This window comes from Conger conger, chromosome 4 (assembly GCF_963514075.1).
Source record: "Conger conger chromosome 4, fConCon1.1, whole genome shotgun sequence".
Lineage (NCBI taxonomy): Eukaryota > Metazoa > Chordata > Actinopteri > Anguilliformes > Congridae > Conger > Conger conger.
The window spans coordinates 60025506-60042663 of record NC_083763.1 but is presented as its reverse complement, the minus strand read 5'-3'; the positions used below and the strand labels follow the sequence as shown (position 1 = coordinate 60042663).

General features: G+C 39.4%; 1 protein-coding gene across 2 annotated transcripts in view; it reads left to right on the top strand.

Moving 5' to 3' along the window:
* Nucleotides 1-17158, top strand: part of LOC133127794 (uncharacterized) — a 67135-nt gene that overhangs the window by 3867 nt on the left and 46110 nt on the right. The gene's annotated exons all lie outside the window — the stretch shown is intronic.

The window sequence follows — 17158 nt, the reverse complement described above, 5'->3', positions numbered from 1 at the left end:
AAATCTAATACTTTTCATGAAAAAAAAAAACAAATAATATGGAACCTAATATTTACTTCCTCTGTGAGTAATTTGGTTAGTGTGTCTGGATTTGTGTTTGGGTTATGGTTTTCAGGTGATATTTTTGCTTTAAGCATAATCACTCATGTCCTTACAACAGTGACCAAGTGATGTCCCAAAGGAACTCGTTTTCAGCATTTTCACTTATTTCATAGAAGACAGCAGTACCTCTCACCAGATACATTTTGTTTTCACATGTTATGTTCACATGTTATGAGAAACTGTAATCCATTAGTTTGATATTGCATAACATTCCTTTAATATGGTAATAAGGTCTATAATCTTACTAATTTAATTCGTTGTAGAAATGCTCCAGGTGGTTTTGCCACTATTAAGTTGCCTTTATATTAGAACAATAATTTACACATCATACTCTTTTACACAAGAGCCTGTGTCAAATAATAGCGTGACTGCAGAATCTCAGTTCCCACCAACAGGTGTTAATCGCTAATGAATTATCCCATTCGAAAAAAAACCTGTGAGCTTCGCTTCCCTCCCCACTGGCTCTTAAGAGATGAGGAAGGGTTCTGTAGTTTTTTCTAACTCTTGCCAGCGGATAAATGCTTAGTTCCCCTCTAATCCAATAGGCCCGATGTATGTCTGAACAACAGTATCCTCATTTGGAATTCCACATTCTAATGTGGGATTCACCAAAAGCCACAAGCCACTGTCCACTGTTAGTCTCTACATTTGCATGTGGCTGTCATAAATATTTGACTCACAACTGCAACTTTAGTGCTTTAGTGCTTGCTTGCTAATAATAAGTCTATAGAAGACTATAATCAGAGTATCGTCAGAAAAGACGAAAATCAGTCCAAATACCTTTTTCTTTTCTTCAAAAACCTAAAATTGTAACTTTGCATGTAGTACCTCAACAAAGCTGAGCTATAATGCAGTGGACATGAGCCCATGATTCTCATCTTCTCATGAGAGCAGATGTGTGTATATTCTCCTGGAGCGTTAAGTGGTGTTGTTCACATAGGAACACACTTAAATGTTCCTTTATTTTTACTCATTTTGTCCCCTATTTTGCAGACCATTTTTAAACCACTGAACTGTGTAAGACAAGTCAGAAAATTGTGAAAATGGTGACAACACAAACAAAAACATAGATTTTCTACCCAACTAAACTTTATGTGGGTTATCAAGATTTTATTCCTGGCTAACCCACAACTGACTCATTTCCTGACTCCACTGTGCACATTTTGGGCTGAAAGTTACTTTGTGTCAGATCGGGCTGTATGTAATCCACTCTGAAATGCTTTAGACTGACAGAGATATTTCCCCTTGCCAGATGACGAGATAATATTTTCTCTTCTAAGTCATTACTTTTTCCCTCTGACAGTCTCAGGTGTATTCATGTAATATGAAAACAGACCAATATATTCCACTGGCATCAATCATCAGTGCATTTAATGTGTCTGGCTCTGTTTTTTGCTAATCTTGGTGTTATTCCCTGTCTGCTGCATCTTCAATTATTTATAGGCCACTTCAGAAAAAGATTTGAAAACATCACATAGCAACTCCATGGTTCTGATGTCAAAACAAACTTCTTCGCAATTCAGACTGGGCCAAAATCACCTCGCACCGCGTTAAGGTCTATTCACCGTTTCCCCAATATTCTGAGGATCGGATGTTGGGTGTGTTTTGGGCTATGCAGGTGAGGTAGAATAACGCGATACCTCAGGCGAACACGAGAAATTAAATCAGCCTAGCAGAGATGCACAACTGTAGTAAGATTTGCATCAGCCTCCCTCTTCGTCCCCGCAGAACCCAACACCCCCCCTGTACAACGGTCCTGGTTGCATCCAACACACTGACAAAACACTTCCCAGGCCTCTCACCTCTGGCTGGCCAGGTGTAGCACTTGACACATCTCTTCCAGGAGGCTGGCGTGATATCCAGACACATGGTGCACATATGAGGCTGGCCCAGGAGCACAGCCAGAGTGCACTTCTCCCGGGCCTGGCCTTATGAGACTGTTAAAGGTATCTTAGTCACTCTTCAGGATCAGGTATATGGGCTCCATTGTTGGGAGAGGGGGAGTGACACAGCAGTCAATATTGTCAATATATTTTCAACGTCTTCTGTCCGAGCATTGGTGGTTCAGAGAAAGTGACATCAAACTTACAACGGTCTGCAAAATGGAAATGGGGAGGGGGGTGTGGTTATTTGTAATAATAATGATTAAAATGGCCTGTTTCTTATATTCTTTTGGATGTGGGAGCATGTTATCTTGAAGTTCAAATAATTTAATTAATTCAGACCATTCAGAGTGTGATTTAGTATTTCTTTTATAAAGGAGTTATAAACTCTCCTTTTTAGACATATTGAGTCTTATGGCTCATATACATTGTAAATTATCCTCTTTGTCACTAGAGAAAGAGAAAAAAAGAGAAAGATATATTTTCACTGTTGAAGGTGATCTAGCATTTGCTCATTGCGAGCTCCTGGTGAGCACAGCATGCTTCTGATAGGCCACTAGAGGGACAGGGTTGGAGATCTGCATTGTAGCATGAGGAAGGACAAAGAGGAAATGTTGTGTCAGTCTCGGAGTTGCAATGGAAAAATTTCAAGCAAAAACAAGAAAGGGACACAAACAAATACTGCAGCGATGGCTGGCATCATGGCGTATGTTTGTCCTGGCATGCTGGAAATTGTATTTCCTTCCTCAAATTTTATTTAGGAGTGTAAAGAGTGGGTTATACAAGAGCTACTGTAATTCAGTGTAACTTAGAGGCCAAATGGTTAAACGTTGAATCTGACGGTGAGCTAAATGTAATCACATTGAGTGTTTTGCTTACTAAGTAAAATCTCATTTGCACTTGAGTTTGGAAAGATGCAGAGAAGAGCCATGTTTGGATTCGTCCAAACATTTGGATTGTGTAATAGCTGCAATGCTGGAAGCCGGCGTTGAGATGACTTGGCTGTGTTTTGTGAAAATTGCATAGACCATTGTGTCATTGCGATTATACACAATAGCATTACTCAAACTCAGAAACATTACATTCGCCTCTGCAAGATCTGAAAGATTTGAAATTATATATGATGAAGTTTTCTTTCAAATAGAAAAGCCTGTAAAAGTATGATAAACAATAAGGTTAAATGGTTTGTTGGGGAAGGCTGACTGAATCCCATTAGGCCTGATTTCAACAGGTCAGTAAAGTAATAAAAATAACACAGGGCTACATGGTGGCCCATCATTTCAGCTAATGGCTCTGTGTTATTATAGTACTGTGCAGATGTCTGTTCATATATTTAGATTTCAACCTGCATTGCCCCAATAGAGAGTACAAGAGGGTACAGCATGAGAGAACTTAACAGAAATATGGATTTTTCTCCAGCATATCACAATGAAGGTAGGCACAATGAAGTTTGTACCTGATTTTCAGTGGAATATTGTCATGAAATGGAAATATAACATTTAGGGTACTCCACAATCCAAGTCTATGGTGCCCCATGTACGATTGTGACCCTCCATTTCATGTTTTATTGAAGACATTTCCATTACATGATATAAGTGTGTAACAGCCTTGGTCATTTCTTAACAGTCGATGGAGAATGTGATGAAAATACATGTCTGGTTTCAACTCTGAATTTGTAAGCAGAGTTAACCCATTCATCAAATTCATTCTTGCCAGGCTGTCCCAGGGTTTCTGCGTTTTATCCAGTCACCTTGACGTGAGCAATAAAAAATGTCAGGAGAAGATAATTTATGGGCAAAATGAGTTTATCATCTTCTTGTGGATTCAGATCAGTTTTTTATGAAGGATACTGTAGCGCCTACAGTCTTATCCTCCAGAGATACTCAGCAGTCAGGTATTTGTGTCTGCTATTACTTTCAAATGCTTAGCAAATGCTCTCTGAACGATGCCAGGTTTTGGTTATCAAACAATATGTAGCTCAGGCCACTGGCCAGCCTAATAGGCTTTTTTCTGTCAACTTAAAAAGCATTTTGAAGGGTTGTAAATATATCAAAAGGCAGATTAGCAGGCTTTTCGTCTGAGAAGAAGCTGGAACTTGGACTGGTTCTTTCATAAATAACCTTAATACAAAGGGGTTCCTTTTCCTAGTGGCTGCTTATAGAAGTACACTTCCGGCTCTTTGTAAATTCTGGCCTTTCTTCCTCTGGGTGTTTTCCCAGCTCTGGACATGTTCAGCACACATGTAATAATCCTGTCATGTTTGCTGTCGTGTCACCACGGCCGCTGTAATTAGACAGCTCTTTAAATATTTACTTCAGGGATTAAATACCATCTCTCCCTTTGTGTCTCTGCTCTAGTTTGTTTCACCTTTTTTTCTGTGAGCTGCCAGAAGGAGGTTTGATTCAGGGGGAGTTTCCATTGCCTTCTGGTCTGTAATAAAGTCGCCATAATCTACTTATCACTTTATTTTATCATCCATTTATTCTCTAAGCAACACAGTGGGGATACAACATATTTTTATTCATCATTAAGAATCTATGAAATCAATCAGCCCAGTAACTTTTCTCCACCCTTGTACTTATTGAAGTAAGGAAGGACAGTGCTTGCCCACAATTGCTACTCCGGAAGACATTGCATGACAATGATTATGTTGTGTGGCAATGTTACAGGTTCCTTATTCTGTTGGACTGACTAAACACAATAAAAATACATTGGTGTTAATTACTCAATGAGGAATAAGGCGGGATGTATAAAGTTGTGCTGGATTTCATTATGAAGTTTTGGCTTCAATTTCACCACCCAGGCAAACTCCCCCCACTATACCAACATTTGAGCGATATTACATTAACAATACAAACTCAGCTTTTCATAGCTAGTGCGTACTCTGGTTATGTTATTGATGTTTTGTACTGCAGTCTAGAACACACATTATGTACATGTTTTAGCTGTGTTCATATAACTGGATAACATAAAAAATAATGAAATCGGATGAGTTTTCCTGTATTTTATTACTTAATTCAGCTTTGTTGCAACTTTGTGCAGGTAATACAGGAAGTGATCACTGAGAACCTTTCTGGCGTCTGTGAGGTGGTTTTTGGGTGGCACAGAACCTTTCTGACGTCTGTGAGGTGGTTTTTGGGTGGCACAGAACCTTTCTGGCATCTGTGAGGTGGTTTTTGGGTGGCACAGAACCTTTCTGACATCTGTGAAATGGTTTTTGGGTGGTACAGAACCTTTTTGACATCTGTGAGAAACATTGTATGTTCTCCCCTTGTGTTTGCATGTTGTCCCCTTGTCCGCCTGGCCTCAGAACTGGAGTTAGTCCACATGCACCATACTCTGGCTGCCCACTGCTCCTAGGTGACTAGGACAGCTTAAATGCAGATAATGCATGTTATTGACTTAGAAGGCAATGCCAATAAGTTAAATCTAATCTAATGAAGGAAGACATGTTTGTATTTGGTGTTAAATCCACCTTGAATCACATGTACTCTACTGTAGAAAAGTCACACCCAAGTCACACCCAAGCCTTAATTTCACTGTTGTTTTGGAGCACCTTATGACCTTCGTCTTATGAGATTTTCTGCTTTCAGATGATCATTTTAATGGCAAGCAGTCAATCAATAGCCTCCATTATGTGTATCAGATGTTCCACTTTGCCTTTTTAATTTTTAAATACGGACAGGTCTGATCCTTGCATCTAACCCATGTTAACTTGCTGCAAGCTTCAGGATATTGGGCTGGGAATTTTACTTTGTTAGTTGAAAACAATGTACACAATGTTTATGATAGCCAGCCCAGTTAGATCAAATATTGAACACTAATGTTGAACACTAATGTCATTGTTATGATGTCCCAGTCATTTCCCTGTAGTTTATACGTGTCAGCGTGTCATGCCAACATAAGTTCTTATTTGCTCTTTCTGTGGATAAATATTTCTTTATCAGGGTTCCCAGTTGCCAACACACTTCAGCAAACAGGTCTACCAAAGCAACAGTCAAAAAGATATCTGACCCACTAAGACAAGACCTCTTGAAGTCTTGGCAGCCGGGAAATCTTCAAAACAATTCTGTCAATCACACTTTGAGTAACAACTTTAAGGTGTTAGTGGCTCACACTGTGGCTATATAGCACCTTGAAACACAACAGCTGTAAAGGGCTTTTTTAAAGGATTGAACAGCTTCTCACAGTTAAGACTATCAACCTTCTTATCCTTCTGAAACCATGCATCAGCAGCCTCTAATTCATTGTAAAATACCTGAAACAAATTGCATGAATTTTCTTGTGTCATTGCGACACACTTAATCAAGCTTGTCTTGTCTTGCTTGTTTAAGTGTGTCATTGCGACACACTTAATCAAGCTTTTCTTGTCTTGCTTGTTTATTTGTTTATTTGTTTCTCTGAAGGTCTTTTCTTTTAAAACGCTGGACCCCTTCAACCTGCTTCCAATGCTATTCTTGCACTGATCTGCAGTCAGGGAGATGAGTTTACTGAGTATTTTGACTGCTGTTGTGTGAATGAGGGTTATTTTGACTGCATCTGTCAGCATGTCTCCCTGGCTCGCCCCCCACACGCTGCTCTCCTCACTGCTGACTGCTGGGTTTCTCCTCGCCTACGGCCTCCTTCCCTATCGCCGCAGAGCCAAACACGGGAAGAGGACCTGTGCGGGAAGGCCCTCCCTGAAAAAACCTGTATAGTTATTGTTCTGTTACCTCCAGGGTTTAATCAAATTTGACTCAGACAGGTTTCTCAAGCATCTCAGTCTGGTAGTCAATGGCGTGACTGGACTTTACCCATCTGCTTTTTCAGAAAGACTTCAGTGCAGTGCTCTAAGATCTGTGCAGCTTTATGAAACCTTGTCCAGTGAGGTAATGTTAATTTATGGTCTCTCTCTGCATTTTTTCAGAGCCAATGTGCAGCCAGGACGACTGCATGTTCTTTCGGTGAAAATGATTAATTTGGCTTTATTTTCCTGTAGTTTTCCTAAGAGAAAGGAGGTCACCTCACAGGAATTCCAGCTGAAGCTAAAGTTAGTTTAAAATGAGCACTTCAAACAGTGGAGGCGCACACTTGTAATCATTCAAAATGAATCCAAGTGCACATGAAATTCCTACCAGAATGCAGTTTTTCAGACAAGCAGGTCATGCCCTCCCGTGATAGGGAGAGAAGGGAAGCATGTCCCGTGAGAGGAACAGAACCAGGGTGCACCATGCATTCACTGCCTTTATTTTCCATCACTGTGTGTTTAGTCTGACTTAAGTGGGGCACTGTAGGCCCCACCCACTTCTGAGCCCATGGATGTCATTCTTTTTTTTTCCCGGAACTGTTGAGAGACGTAACGAAAATAAACCCAACTTTGCAGCACCGTAACACAACCCTTTCAGCACGAGAGGCCGTGTTCTCTGCCAAACTGCATGTTTCCTAGAATACATGATATTCACAGGCATGAGATTAATGTCATGTCATTAATGAACATATATGAAATTCAACCATGTCCCATGTTACATTATCACATTTCATACTTATTAAGTTCCATGCGTGCATTTTATTGGGACATAATGCAGCCGCTCAATGCAATAATAACTATGCTTTTTTTAAGAATGAACATTGTCATTCATTATAGTGTCTTTTATTTTAGCAATTTTAGCTTGTTTTTGTCTTCACTATGCATGGACATTAAGCCAGACCATACCAATAGCATGAACTCTGCACTATTTACACGGAAGTGTGTATCTGAATCAATCACAGTGGAGTCGCCCACTGTAAATTTTGGGCCATAGTGCTATATAGAGCTGCATGGGGCTAAACCGCAGAGGATCGTTCTTGCAATAAATACGCCTCTGTGGCACCTAGCGCAGGCTGGGATTTCAGAAACGCTGCGTGCAAACAGGTACTAGCTGTCTGAGTAATGCCTACAGGTTCTAAATGTGACTACACCCTCACAAACGTTGCTGTGTGACTGTACAATGTGCCTCTGCTGAACTGGCTCCTCCAGTACCGTCCCCACTTGCTTTGCTGGGCTGGACCGTGTTCTGAGATGGGGAGCAGTTCTGCTCCATGTAAGATGTGAATGTCTTGTTGTGTACAGACCCATTGTCTGGGGCTGTGGGACACAGTGCCCCACAGTAAGGAAACAGGTTTGGTAAAAAGTGTCTGCATTGCTCTAAATATGGGCTTTGAATGAGGAAGAATACATGGAGAGGAACTCGAGGCCTGTTCAGTTAACGTCAGTTGTACGTCAAGCTGAGAAGTCCAATTTCGTAACTCACTGTGCTGTCACGCTACCCTGTACACAGTGTGGTACAGTATCTACTGTAACTTTGTATCTGGGCAAACGGCTTTAGATGAACCGCGATAACAGCTAAGTGCATTCTTACAGAAAACCTGAGCTCATTCTGTTGGTATGGCCACCTCTGGAGAGAAATAAGCTCCTCTCGCTCCTGCAGAGAAGTGTGCGGCCTCCTAGCACTATGCTGCCACGGCAACCACAAGAGGCTTCACTCCACTCCAATGTTTGAGTCTCAAATGTCTACAGCTTTCGCCATTTAGGCTTGAAAATGCTAACACATACAGAACATACAGTCAATTGCATTATAATTATTAATTTCCATAGTCTATTTAAGTGATATTACATAACTGAATGCTCCAGAGAGGCAATCATTATGAAAAAACTTTTTTTTCTAGTGTAATGGTAGTTATACTGAATAAAAATAAAGTATTTTCTAAGAGTATTAACATTCTGTATGCACCACACAACATTGTTATATCCTATGTTTTTGGTTTTCCATTTATATTTCCATACAGAAGGAGTAGAATAATTCAATTTTGATTCATGTACTTTCCTGGTTATGGAGTTTTCTGTCTTTGCCCTTTCTGCAAGTAATTACATCTTTTAAGCCAGGAAAGAAATGCAGTTCCACAGCAACGTGAAGATGGAGCAAGGTGACGTAATCCAGATGAAATCTGTGTAAAGCCGTGTCTGTCAAACAAAGTGCCACAAAGAGAGAACTTGTGTCATTTTGCACTTGATGCAGTCAGACAGCCCGTAACTTCTGTGCAGTTTTCAGTCGGCACAGATCAGGAGATCAAGGCAGGGAATACAGCAGAGACACTTTTGGGAAAGGTGAAGTTCTTCTAAATGAAACAGTTCCAACTATTTATGCACTCATATTTCTCTACAGTCTATATTTTTGGTTTGTCCCCAGTGCTTCTTTGTCTGTTTCTAGTTAGAGATTTAAAGGCCAGTTATTTTGTTATACAAAGTGATACAACATTATTGTGTAATTATATAAATATAATTGATAAAGAAATGCTCGCATGTTTCATAACTGATCCAGTTTTCTTGGAACTAGTTTAAAAGTGTGAAATAACACGCAGGCATAGAAATATCCCATTACCCACCTTATTGTAAACTATAATTTAATAGGTTTTGGTGAAAAATGTTTTTCATTTTTGAGGCATAATTGAGTTAATTCACTTAATTCGCCAAACCACTCCCCTGATGTGCTTACTCATTCTGTTTGCTTATTTCATTCAGAATAAATAGAGAATAATGAAGTAAATATAATCCCCTCAGCTTGGTCAAAACTGATTTAATCTAATTGGATTGAGGATTCAGGGGAGCGATCTTATCTTTGACTTGATTGCACTGGTTAGATTTTGGCAAAACATATGCTAAATCTTTATCTCCCTTATTTAAAATCTTCAATTTAAAAAAGTGAGCTCATCCACATTTTCCACAATTTAGCATGCGCATACTGTGCAGGTTCTTAAAGGCCCCATTGAGCATTATCTTTACAACTGTGACAGCCTATGGGCTATATATATTGTCACAATAAATGTCACATATTGTTAAACTTTTTCATATATATCCTCTCAGTTTCTCAGTGTGACTGCTCCTATTGTGCCTCTCGCAATGGTGTAGAATTGCAGGGGGAAATATGAATAACATGAAGACTACATGGGATACTCGGCGCGTGTTCAGTCACTTTCCTCCATTCTGAGGACTGTCTTTCCAGTTAATCTTTTAATCCGTAAGGGTACTGAAGGCATTTTAGGATTGGTTAGGGGTGCGTTAGGCAGTCAATACAAGTTGACATGCAGCAGATTAGAAGTACTGTAGATATCCACTCAAGTCCTGCTTTGGCTCAAAGACTGTCAACGACACTAATGTAGACACCGACTGTTTCTGCAAGCTCTCTGTTCACTCTCACGTCTTGTGTGTTTCAGTCATGTTGTATGCCTGTTTGTTTGTGCAAGATGCTGCTTCTTAAGAGCTCAATTATTAAATTAAATCTCTCAATACAATTATTGAGATAATACACATAAAGTGCATATATTTTTACTTCAATTATTAATATTTGATGAAAACATTCATAATGATACATCCATTGAAACACATTGTAACTCATTTAAGTTATTAATTCACACAGAATTCCTATTCTATTGTATATAGTGCAAGTGGCAGAAATAAGATAGGGAATGACTAAAGGTGTATATTGGAAATGTTGTGCTCATTAGTGATTTACACTACAGTCGTTAAATTTCCTTTCTTTCCAGTGACCCCGCACGCAATAGCTGGTGCATTTGCTTGAATAGACCCACTTGAAAAAGTCCATAGATCACTCAGGGCATAAGTAAACTACCCATAGCCATCTGGTCTAGACACAGAGTATTTCACTTTGACAAGGCCAAGCTGAGAGCACAGCATGTGTAAGTGTGGGACTGAATGTTTCTGCCTCTTGTCAAAGTGAAAACCTTTGTTTCCCCAACACCATTGTGGGGTTCTGTCTACTGTGATTACACTCAAGTTGGTTGCGTTGTGGTTGACCACCAAAATTATGGCTGCAAGTAGGCTGGGCATTAAAACATCTCAAATTGTATTGTTACTAATGGATTGGCCCTGATAAACATTACGGCCAATCCTACAAAGAAAAACCCTAATAGAAATGTGTATTTATGCACTGTATATTCAGTTATCAGTCAGAACTGCTCTCATCATTAAAAGTCCCACTGAGTTCTTCAGCACTTTCTGAAAAAGTGAAGTGGTCTTTCAAAACAAACAGCACTTTAGCGGAGTGTGGAACTTGCCAGATTTCTGCTTCAGTCTTCAAACAATCTCCAGCTATGTCAACAAAAATGTGTGTTCACTCACATATTTTTTCACGCCTACATTCCCACTGTTGAATTTTCAAATTTTGAATCTTTTATGAAAGCTTTCAACACATGAGGTGCAACTGCAAAGAAGAAACAAGCTTCGAAAACCCAGTTCAAATGTTAGTCAGCGTAGCAGACACTCTAGAGACAAAAAGATAGCCTTTTATCTGGCAAGAAATCTATTTTTATTTTCACCAAAAAGCCACTAATAAACCACTGTGCATTACATTCATTTTGTATTTTAGACCGTGACCCACTATATGATTCAATATATTTTTAATGAAACAACTGAAGAATGCTAAAAGCATGGTTACAAAATAGAGCACTTGGATTTAAATTGGCCAAACAAAAAAAGTTTTAATGTGGCTAATACTGATACCATTACATTCTCAACTATCTGTTTATTTGTATTTTAGATCTGACCACAATCACCCTTAAGAGTTGTGGATTTGACCACTACATTTGACTTGATTTAATGCTATCTAATTCTAAAAGATATTCATCACACTGTAGATGCTTTTGCTTTAGTCATTAGTTGCTGGTCATCTTCCCCTTTTCTGCCCTTATTTAAGCTTTAAATCTTTACTTTGTACTAAATCACCAAGTGCCTAGGAAGCAGTGTTATAGTTTTAATTACAATTTTATTCATGTGTATCCAGCTTTTTTTTTGAAATTTCAGAATGATGTGGCCTTTTAAATGGTCCTTTAAATGTATTTCACTGTAAACCCTGTATCTTTTAGCCATTATTAATGGCCACGAAATTTCATTCCTGTGGGTTAGCTTAATCTTTATGCATACATTTAAATGCAAAAGTATTTAGACAGTGACATGATTTTGTTGTTTTGGCTCTGTACTCCAGCACATTGGATATCAAAGAAACAATGTTTAATATGATAATATGATGTTAAAGTGCACTGTCAGGTTTAATTTGAGGCTGCAGTGCAGGCCTGATAGAACATCAGCAGGGGACATAGCATGTGTAGGGCGGCCTGTCGCGTAGTGGTTAGGGTAAATGACTGGGACCCGCAAGGTCGGTGGTTCGATCCCCGGTGTAGCCACAATAAGATCTGCACAGCCGTTGGGCCCTCGAGCAAGGCCCTTAACCCTGCATTGCTCCAGGAGAGGATTGTCTCCTGCTTAGTCTGATCAACTGTATGTCGCTCTGGATAAGAGCGTCTGCCAAATGCCAATAATGTCTCTGGTGAAGTGTACGGGTCGCAGACTTTCACTGAGCGCAACCACATACAGTACTAAATATAATATTATTTCACAATATGTTCATGTGTCTCATTACATTTGCTCCCCTAAAATAGGGGGACTATGTCCAAAAAGGGATGTAATTCATAATTACCTGATATGAATGTAAATATATATTCCTGAAATAAAAGTATGCAGACTATTCCGTTAGTCTATCGATCGCTTATGTACATGCTAAATATCTTTGGATTTGGTTTTAGTTGTACAAAGACAATGCCTACTGGTGCTTTGTTTAGTTACAAAACAAGATTGTTGTTAGGTAAGGATTACAGTTACTGAATATTATTGGGCCTCTGTGCCTTCTTGGTGATATTGAATTTTTGTTCGCAATTCGAGACGGTCACTTGCAATAAGCTCACAGTGGAGGTAATACTGTAGGATTTGGTGATTGCATGAATTGTGGGATGTCTATTCTGGGTGAGTACAACTTTAAATAGTCAGGTGGAACAACACAAGAAACCTTTTTACAACTTCTAATTCAAGTGCATTGCCCTCCAGTGAGATATAGCATACATAGCATTGAGAGATGGATTTATGCACACTTGTATAAAAGGCTGTGATAAAGTAAGTGGGATGGCAACAGCTGACTGTCACTCTGCCAGGATATGGTGTCGTCATTGTTCTATTTTACGTTGAGCAGTCGTCACCTGTAAGTGATATGACCTGTGGTGTCATAGTAATCGCTGACCCTTATGCTGGTATGAGACAAGGCATACATTGGGAAAAATGAACTAAATGTCACCCCTTCTAGGAGATTAAGTAGAGCTCCACTTTGCCACCATACCCAATTGCTGTCTCAGAGTAAAGAACAATGAGCTCTGTGTCTTGTGTGATTAATTTGAATTAGTATTCTTTGTATTAGGGAGGTCAGAATATTCCTTGTTGACCTACAGCTTCAGTGCACACTGTAATTGCACACCATTATTGGCTTAAGCTTGTTTGAAGATATCCAATAAGTACATATCCATAGGTATATCCATAGTAACCAGGCTTAGAAGACTCTAATTTAGAATGTATTGCTTGTAATCAGTTGCCATGAAGTGGAAAAACAGGAGCCTGGTCTTTAAAATATATTGCATAATTAAAATTACAAATTACAAATTATGAGGTTTCAGTGGAAATATTTTGGAAATACAACCTTGAAAAATCCATTTAGTCTTGCCTGCCCATTGAAGGGTAGCCTTTTCCATCCTCGGCCTTTGGGTTGAGTTTCACAACCAAAGCGAGAGGAAACAAATTTGCTAGAAAAATTTGCTAGAAAAAAGGGACACTGACATGATGTCTGTTTTAACAGGCGGCTTGCCTGTTCCCGGGGCACTCACTTGTTACACACACACACAACAACTGTCGAACCCGGGGCTGCTCTTTTACAGCTGTGTGAGAGAACCTGACAAAATGTATTTCTGTTGAATGAGGGAGGGAAAAAGACAAAGAACGAAAAAAAGATGAAAACAGCAGCTAGGGAGTTTGTAGCAGGCTGAGGGTTCCTAGCACATAAGGGAGTAATTGCCCTCAATGAGAAGTGGCAGAGGACAGTTATGGGTAATGAATGCTCCAGTTATTCACTGAAAGCATTGCGTGACTACGGCTTGGCAAGGCCCACAAGCCCGGAGGCACAATTTGTAATACAGAAGAAAGGAAGGTATGTCTTAAGTGTTCTACTGTAAATATCACCACGCCAGCTTTAATGCTGCTGGATTTGAAGACTTTAATGACATCATGTCATGCTGGGTGAGATAATATAGAATGCCTTTAGAGGCTTTAATGGTTAAAAGTGAGCTGCAGGTTGAGAAAGAAAGGGATGCAACAGAATGATGTGTAGCTGGTGGGTTTTTGATCAATTGTTTCTTTTTTTATACAGACAAGTGTGTGTTGTCATATGTGTGACATGTCTGTGTTTGAACCAGTGGATAAGAAATGAGAGGCTTTTTGTAAAATTGAAAAATCAGTCTGGCATTTCAGTTGCATTTCTTTCTCTGTATTCCTTTGACTCAGAAACTCATAACATAAAATGTGTTAAGATATATAGAGATCATGTATGTAAAAGTATGTGTGAGTAATGTGCACAAAGTAACTATACATACAGTATATACACAGGACCAGAATAAGTACAAAACCATGAGGTATTGAAGGACACGGAACTGGAACCGTAACTCAAAAAACAACAATGAGGATACATTTAGCAGTGGTGCAGCAGAGCGCACAGAGAAACAAACGCAATCTATTTAGTATAAATATGCAAAGCAGGATGTACTTTTGAGAACATCACTACGAGTGATACGCACATGCTCATCCCTTGAGGCAGGTAGGAACATAAGTATATATGAAAAAGCATCATGCCCACACAACAGAGAACTACAAGTGATCATATCTAGTTTCAGAACTCAACAAGCTGAAAGCAAGGTGGTCAACAGCCTAATTAGGGAGCAATGAAATGAAATTGAGCTAATCCTGGTTAGCGAATTGGACTGCCTTTCCACTTGTGTTTTTGTACTGGGCTATGCTAAATCTCGGAAGAGCAATAGACTGATCCTGATGACCCATGAATCCTTTTTTTCAGATTTTCAGTGCCTTTTGCTATGTTAACTTGTAATGTCTATCTGCAGTTATTATCAATGCTTTATCAAAGGAACCAAGATACACCTAAATTAATTTGATAGAGACTAATTGATGATCTCCACATATGTATCTGTGGAATTACAATAATATTCCTTTTTATTTTTGCATTAAGAGTAAGAGTGCAAGTGTTAAGTGTAAGTGCCGCTGACTATAGATTTAAGTTCCAGGTCATTGCTTTTATTTTAGTGGTGCTGAATCAGTGTTGGCTGCAACCATTAAGAGTGAGACCTGAAGCATAAAAGTAATGTACACATGTATGAACTCTACTCTGAATCATTTGTCAGATACTCATTGTTCAGTTACAAGCCTGAGCCACCATAATAATAATGATAACAGTGAATTTGCTTTGTGTTTCTGTGTCCTGACTGAATTGCTATGCCTGTGGCAAAACCATACAAACAAGAGGTACAACACATGGAGAAATCAAATCCCTTTAAAAAAAAAGGTCATTGTCTATTGCACACATCTCTGTTTGATTTCGTTATGCATTATTACAATGATATATTTTTTCTCAAATATTGTTTTATACGTTATGTGATTCATTTTATTTTAGGTTATGCTTTTTAAAAGTGTCACACTGGCTTATAACGATATACCTCTGCCAATGAAGGCAATGCACAAATAAGGAATTTAATGCTGGGCTCTGTTTATGTTGACCGGAGTATCATGTTTAAACTGGCCTTCAGAAGGACAGAATGTTATACTCGTGCTCTGCAGCTGCTAAACCTTTCCCTGGCAGACCGTCCTATAGCTTGCGTGCGGAACGGGGAAATTCCATTTCTGCTGGTGATGTGCCAGTGTTTGTTTTCATCAGATACCATGTTTTAAATATGCACTGTTCCAATAAGGATTAGACATTCCTCCCTGTGGATCTAAACAATAAACCATATATTTCATGCAGCATCAGATTCAAAACATTTGCTGTTTTATTGAAAGTGCAGAAGATGAGTCATGTGCACTTGCTGCTCTCTCTCTCTCTCTCTCTCTCTCTCTCTCTCTCTCTCTCTCTCTCTCTCTCTCTCTCTCTCTCTCTCTGGGCGTGTGTCACATATTTGCTTTTCTTTCCATTTCTGTGCTGCTTTTCCCATTTTACCCTGTCTTACTAATGAATTGCATCTTACTTATTCAGACTCATCCTCATCACCAAAAACGTGTGCCTCAAGCCCTCAGGTTCAGATACTGCAATGGTATTGTGACCTCATTCAACAAATCACGCATCAATACACAGTCGAGCATCAGATTTTAGTGATCAACTGCTGAATACATATCCTAAAATTGTTTTTCATAAAATCTACAGCCTAAACTAGTGAGATATTTAATTCAATATTGCTTTCCAGACAAAAACACAAACACACGTGTACATTCTGAACAACACCAGGACCAGTGTGCAAACATGCAGTGGTGTTTTAAAAGAATAATAAAACCATTTCAAAGTCGCTGGCCTGTTTGAAGTCACATGATCCCACTTTACTTGATAAAACAGTCTCGTCAGGGGCTCAAAGGAAACATTCACGGAGATGAACTCCGCTCTTTGTGGGCAATTGGATCTACAGGATACCAATCTGTTCGCACGCAACATAGTGTAAACTATGAGAAAATGACCCCAATATGTCATAAACGAGTTTAGCATAAAAGCCCATCCTGTTACATGCCACCGCAACCATGCTCCTTTTCCCCACTGGATACTCCTCGACACAGCCGTGTTCTTCTTTCTTCATCTCCTTTAAGCAACTTTAGCCCTGCTTTTTAACTGTAATTTGTAGCACATCCAGTTTAGCTTCTTGTCAAACACATTTTCTCGTTTCATCCCACAGAAAGCGGGGAAATTTGCATTATAATGCCTTGACAGCCCATAATTGAGTTCCTTTGATTGTCTCGTACTTGGGGGAGGCCAGTGGTAATCCAACACATTATTCATGTATGCAATTAATAACGTGCCTGTCAGTACTCAGTTGTCTATGGGAAGCGCTCATTATCCTGTGAGACCAATCTCACAGAGTGAGAACAGTAAACACCCTGAACATAGAGGCTTAGAAATGAGCTGTTGACATTGGTGCTGACACACATTTACAGTGCAAAACCGTGCAAGTGAAAAGTTAAACTTAATGATTGTTCCTTTTCTGAAGAGGGAGGGGGTGGC